Source organism: Protomyctophum parallelum (genome assembly GCF_964188405.1).
Source record: "Protomyctophum parallelum genome assembly, chromosome: 20".
NCBI lineage: Eukaryota > Metazoa > Chordata > Actinopteri > Myctophiformes > Myctophidae > Protomyctophum > Protomyctophum parallelum.
The window spans coordinates 36,968,989-36,976,326 of NC_139718.1; positions in this window are offsets into that span (position 1 = coordinate 36,968,989).

The window sequence follows — 7,338 nt, forward strand, 5'->3', positions numbered from 1 at the left end:
AATGTCAAAAATGCATGCAAATAAAAACAGCCATTCTCCAAAACCTTTAACTGCCTGTACAGACCTTTACCGGGCCTGCCTTGTGCGTGTGTAGGGCGGCTAAATGTCTGAACAGCGGAAGGAAAAATGAAATGTGCAAACGCACATATAGGCCTATATACGTTTAATGTTGATTCAAATAAAAATATCAAAATATCCGACCGATCCGATTTTATGTTTTCATATGGCAGCTGAAAGTCGAGTCACTTGAGTTTAGTGATTGTGTCGGGTGACGACGTGACTTATAGGCCGCAGCGGCATAGCCTGCCCTACACCAGCCTATAGGATTATAGGCCCATACTAAACCTAAAATGTTGTCATTCATAGGCCTAAATAAGTATTTACATTACATTTTATAAAGATATCATTTATATATAATATCAAATATAAAGTAACTTACTAAAGACCGTCTTCATCTCTTATTGACCTTTTGGTTTAAAGGGGTATAGGCAAAGAATATCAATGGTTACTCGCCCATAAATCCTTGCATTGAGTTTTTTTTTTTTGCTACATTCCTGATTAAAATATTTAAATGATTGAAGTATATACGAGGCCAATCTTAACAAGACATATCAGCAGAACAGATATAGGCCTCTACTGCAGTTGTTTAGGCGTGTATAGACGTATACATTATTTTCTTAGACTTGGTGTTAGCCAACTCCCGTTAATATGCCTACTAATTAGCCTGATATGGGTTGATATTGAAGATGATAAAAAATTATCATTATCATTAAGAATGTCCATTTCTTCTACATTTCTGAATTATTTCTTTTTTTAAAGTGGGTCGGAACCCAAATATTTGACAGAGAAATGGCTTTCATAGATATAGACTTGAAAAGCAGTTCCTGCAGAAACTGCATGGGCTCGCTGAAAACCTGCAATGTATAGCCTAGTAATGTATGTGTATATAGAAAATCCAGTCCAGGTTTGATATACGTTGTTATAGCAACGCTGTGCGTTGTTATAGCAACCACAGATAGCACATCTGTGTGAACCAGAAAGATCTGACCCTTCCTGCAAATAATTAAAGCCCAAATACCTGCATAAAGCTGTAACTATAGATTTCTAGCACATGTGGAAGTAGTGCCGCTGGAGCGAGCCCACAAATAGGCCCCAATGTGAGAACCTATGCGTGCGTGGGTGCGTGCATGCGTGCGTGTGGGGGTTGGCCCAGTGCGAAACCGGTTGAGACCAACAGTTCCTAATTCAGGCCAGGGGCTCAAGGCTCAAAACCCCCCCTCCACTACAGTCTACTCTACACAGACATGGCCGTCTCCTAAAAAGTCTAAAAGCAGCACCTGTGTGTTTTGGTTATAGACAATATCGAATAACTTATCCATCCATACAAATAAACACGTATATCCCAAGAGCCTTCTTATTAGAATAATAAAGAGCCTATAACTACATTTAGCCTATGGTTCTTCTGACTCCTCCTGAGACCAATGACAGTGCGACCCGCTGGGCTATGGGATGCATCAGAACAGACTATAATCTCACACTTGTCTTGTGTGTCTCAACCCCTTGCCTTTTATTTCCTAACATTATTTCTGCGACGAAAGCTGCTTCCATCCATCCGCCAACGTGTTTATACATGTTTCTCAACAACCAACACACACCACCCCTGTGTTCAAACAAATCAGCGACTTAAGTCAATATATTACACAGATTAAAACGCCCCCCTTCCTCCGCCGTTGAGTGTTTTGAGCAGACAGGGAGATTAGACTGTTAGAGCCGTATATGATTCTGTGCTGCTTGGAGGGGCTTGGGGAATAAATACTGAACAGTGGAGAAATCTTTCAAATATGTTCCATTGAAGAGCTCCACCGTGGAATGGACCTTATGGAACGTCTCGTCTCGCCTCAGCATATAGAGATGAGCTCATTGTAGGCTTTAGACATAGCCTATATTTATCTAAAATAGTGATGTAGGCTATAGCATGGTTAAAGCCTTTTGGTTCTTAAAACGGTACAGTTTAGCCTATGGGCCTACCCTACAGCTAAACACGTCCTGTGAAAACTGTGTTCTAACTTCTGGATTATAGCCCAAGTGTGTTGGGCGTTAGGCCTGGCCTACAGACAACTTGACATTGCATATAGACATTAGACACTGGTTTCAGAAGGCCCTGATGGCCTATAGTTCAATATAGTCCATTACGTGTGCAATGCACAAACACATATCCGGAATAGAACATCTTTATTCATCCTTTTTTTATATAGCCTACTATTTGTGATCTTTTTTTTTAATGTAGGCCTATGGGTAACAGATCATCTCGCCCCGGAATTTTGAAATGTGAAGGCGGTTCGCCCCAAACCGTGGAAGCTCGCCCCACCGATCTTCGCCGCTTGGGGCGAGTTGGCAAAGGGGCGAGCCGTCTCGTATTCGGCCTATGTGTTGCTTGCATATTGTGTTTTTCATCTTTTTCATCTTCCTATAGCCTGTTTTGGGCTGCATTGTTGTGTATAGGCTTAGGCTATACCTAATATAGTATCGTATAGTGTGCATAGGCCTACAACATTTTAGGCTATATTGATCTAAAACAAATGTTTGACTATAGCAAAAATCTTAAAATATCTCAATGTTTCATTGACAGTCAATTATCCAATCACAGAGCGACCAACCACCGGGACTATGGGATGCAGACTGTTGCTGTTGCGGAGATGTGTGCGAGAGGGGTGCCCTCTAGCGGCGGTCAGATAAACAACAGTTTCTGAAAATGCGTGTGTTAAATAGTGTTTGTTGTGCCAGCAAAAATACAACCGTCTGCAGGAAATTATTTGCTTATTAATGCCGTACATTTTTACCGTAATTGTTTGAATAGGTTCCCACATGGCAATTGCATGAATGTGTATTTTTAGCCTGTTGATTTAGGATAAAGTAAACATGTAGCCATACATGTAGATAGGTCAGGTGAGGTCTAGCTCTTTCAATAAATCAAACAAAATAAATGTATGCAAAATCGATCATCAAAAAAGAAAAGAAGAAAAAAAAGATGGAAATGAATCATTTGAGCACCAATTGTTTCATTCTTTCTTCCGAGTCCAGTGCTATTTAAAATTGGGATATATTGAGAGATAAGAATTAGGAATAGGCTAATTAATAATTTGGAGCCCATAAACAATAAACTGTTAACAAACGGATTATTTGTTCAGAATACAATTTACAGGATATTTTATTTTCGATCACGCCGACATTCTAAATATATAAATGAATAGTCCAAATGTGCAATTAAAGGAATGGAATGGAATAGCTGCTGAGGCCTATAATTTGTTTATAAACATTTTGTGAAATATAGCGACTTGGTATGTGAAAGCTTAAGCGTTCCAATGTTCCCTGCTCTCAGTCGACGTCATATTCTAGTATTCAGTGTAATGATGTGTTGTTTAATAATAGTGCTGCTGGGATGGCTGCTGCTTTTGAGTGGACAGTATACGGTTCACAGTCAGTCAGGACTCAACCACACTGTATTCTGCAAGTGTCTCATTTGTTCACGGATATAGTGATTGACGGAACCCCCAGGCCGGGGTCTCATAGGCTGACATCTTTCTGACATCTTTCTATAAATCCATAATATTTTCAAACTTGACACGTTTTTATCGACGTCCCAATCTAATAAATAGTTCGTCGTTATACCCTTTAATTTAGCACGAAGTTTATACCGGTAATCAAAGTTTATGATTCATATTATTAGCCATGGTTCACATGCGTAATGGCTTACCTTCCGCCTGTTTTACGCGATCGCTACATTTACAGTGAAAACGTGTACATAGGCCTATAAACATTCAGATTTCAAATATAAAGTACCCATGCACCACGTGTGCCACGGGTGTTAGACATTTCGTGGTACAGCGATTAGCATTGCTGCATCCCGCGTTGTTTAATAAAAGGCATGGTTTTTTGCCATAGGCTTTCAACAATACGTGCCCTTATCGGTCGAGAGGAGTGTGGCACTCTGAAACACTGGGTGTGTTCGAACCGAGGCACGCTGACCGCACTGCCAATACAAACTAATAGGCGAGTGCGCTCCCGGTGTGATTTTCCGAACGCACCCCGTTTGAAAAGTAGCCGGGGCGCTCGGATAAAAATGTATTTTATTAAACAACGCGGAATGCAGCAATGCTAATCGCTGTTCTAACAGATTTCTAACACCCGTGGTACACGTGGTGAGTACTTTATATTTTAAATCTGATTGTTTATGTACACGTTTTCACTGTAAATGTAGCGGTCGCGTAAAACTTGCTTCAATTGCGTCATGACTGTCATGATTATGACATTGTGACAGTTATCATGTTTCAGGGCTAATTATGGAACGGATCAATGGTCACTTGGTCAGGGATGGAAATAGGTCTATAGGTCTATAAAGAGGGCTACAATTAATCAAGATGTACTTTATTCATTCACGTTAGGGCTTATAGTATGTGGGAAAGATAACATTACAGCTCGGAGAGAGAGAGAGAGAGAGAGAGGGAGAGAGAGAGAGAGAGTTTGTGCTTGAAATGTACTGTAATTCTGCAAACTGTTAATACATATTTCAATCAATCAATATATCAATCAAAGTCCCACTCAACAGTCAAAAGCCGCTGGAGGTTTTCTTGTTCCGCTCTATGCGTGAGGAGACTCATAAACCTAGACTCAATGAAGTGTGCACGGTGCAGTGCATGTGTCTGTCTGGGAATGAGTAACAAATAAACATGGAGGGGTTCAAGTTACACAAGCAAAACAATTGTATTCATTGCTAATTATTGAAAATATTACAGATGTATTCATTTTAGGTTTTGGCACAATATTTCAGTATAGATAGTGATAGCCTACACCAGCCGCGTCAACTCCGGGGGTGCAGAAGCGCAGCTGCACCCACTGGCATTCTGTTTTAAACTTTTAATAGCAGAATATGCACCCACTGTATAGTGACTGTCCTGAATGAAAATGTCACGTAGTCACATACCAGCTTGTGCAGCGTCGGGCGCGGGCCAGAGAGGTGTTGGGCCGCCGCCCATGGGCATTCAAATGCTAATAAGGTGGCTTTTGTTCTGCTGCCAGGTAGAGAGGGGGGGGAGGGCGGGGGTGGCACCCACCGCCGTTATAGGAACGTGACGCGTCTGGCCTACACACATAAGGGTCTACAGAATTCCCGCAATAAACTGAGAGTTGTGTATGCTATTATTTGAGCAGAACATCCAACAGAATATCCTATCCTAATATCCGTATACTTGGACTAAATTGAAGCCGATAGCAGATGAAAATGCTTGCCTGACAGCAGATCAAATTGATTTGGTAATAACCCCTATCCCGAACGTTTGTTTAGCCTAGAGCTGGAGAGGGTTACTGAATAAACACCCTATAAAGAAACAAGAGCTTTAATTTTCTAGCTCTTACCGGGACATATATAAATTGCCTTTACAGTTTCAAAACATTGATGAGTTTTTGTTTTGCTTTTGGTTTAATGTAAGTAAGGGATATTTAGTCCTACCTCATCAACGGTAACGACCAGGAAAACACTCGTGAATATATTTAAAAAAAAAACAATAAATAAATAAAAACCCTTGATTGATATTATGGAAAGTCCTTTCAGACTGGACTGCATGGGGGCTGGGGGATAGACTGTTAGGCTACTGTAAATACCAAATACACAGCAAGCAAAGCAGAAAAATCATTAGCCATATTGATGTGGTTGTGTTAAAGCTGTTGGGGTTAATGGTTCAATCCATGTCAAGCGACCAAAACTGAACTTTTGAACTGAATATAATGTGCCTGCAGTGCTGAGGGACTAGGCTAGGGAGAGGTGGTGCTGCTGGGGGGCGAGACGGATCGGAGCAGGTGTTATTACTTTGTGTGCAGCGCCACTGTGTGGTAGGGTGAGGCAATAGCTGGAAAGTCGTGCTATCTGTGCACAATGGGTTTGTATAGGAAGGGGGCGGGGCAGTTAAAATGAATATCAAATAGCCTATCTAAATACTGAGCAATTTAAAAACTGTCTGGGATGTTCACATAAGCCTGCAAGTAGACGATAAAATGACCACAAGTTTCTTTGATGGTGAAATATCACTTAAGTCCCAAAATGACTGACTTTGTAGCAATAGAGGGTATATGCGCATGCTTAAAGTGAATGGCACATCGAGTGGCAAATCGAGTGGCAAAGCAACATGCAAAGTGAGTTTAACATTGTTTAACGTTGTTTAATGCAATGAGATAGGACTTTTCTGTTTGGATGCATGGGTTGTCAAGGCCAGAAAGTAGTTTTTTGCCACTCAGTAGGCATTCCTGCGTAACTTCCGGGTTTGATGATGATGTCATTGTAGAAATATTAAAGCTTAATTGTAACTGTCGTGACACAATAATTTCTTTAGTTTTCGTTATATTCTTTATTTATTTTTGTCCTATTTTGTTACTTCTTGTTCATTTTGATACTTCCTGTCACCTGATTTGAAACGTCCTGTTTAGAGTGCACATAGCTGAAGTCTGTTAGCTTCACTCAGTCAGAAACACATGAGCAGACCCCATAGAGGGAGCCTAATTAAGGAGCAGACAAAAGAGTGAGACAGGTGGAAGCACAGCATGGGATTGAAGTTTGAACTGGCAAGGTACGGAATGTCTGTTAGTTTGTATGCAGCAATTCACACTCTAGTTGAAGGAGGTCCAGTGGGTTGAAGTAATATTGAAGCAGTTTGAAAATGTTGATGCAGCTTTGAAATTGTTCATTTTGTCCACAGTGCCTGCCTGTTGCTTGCTGTGCTATGACTGTTTGAACCCCAGAGTTCCATGGTAGCTTTCTGCACCGACCTAGTGCCCCTGGTTGAGGTTCAGGAATCCAGGATTGTTTCTTTGTTTGTTTTTGGTTCCTTTTTATCTACTTTAGAGTTAATTGTAATTGTTTGGTACTTCATTTTGAGTTATGGTTTATTCTGCTTTGTTCTTTTCTTTGTTTGGTTATGTAAATTAACTGGCTTATTGAAAACACAATGGAATTTTATTGTTGAATTGAATAAGTTGAATTGAGATTAAGGTATAGAGTTATGAAATCACTGCATTATAATTTAATCCTTATTGTTGAATTATTAGATCATTGATTGGAATGCACTGATTTCTATTGAATGAAACATTGAAAGCATTTTATTGTTTGATGTGTTATGTGACAAAATTATTTTACTTATTCTAATTGTCATTTGTTTGATTCTTATAGTTTTCACGGTGTTGACGAGCTATATCTATGTTGAGAAATTGGAAATAAACAACACCCGTTGAGACCATCCACTTGAGGGCGCTTACATTAATTGTAATCATGTCTAGGCCTACTTTACATTG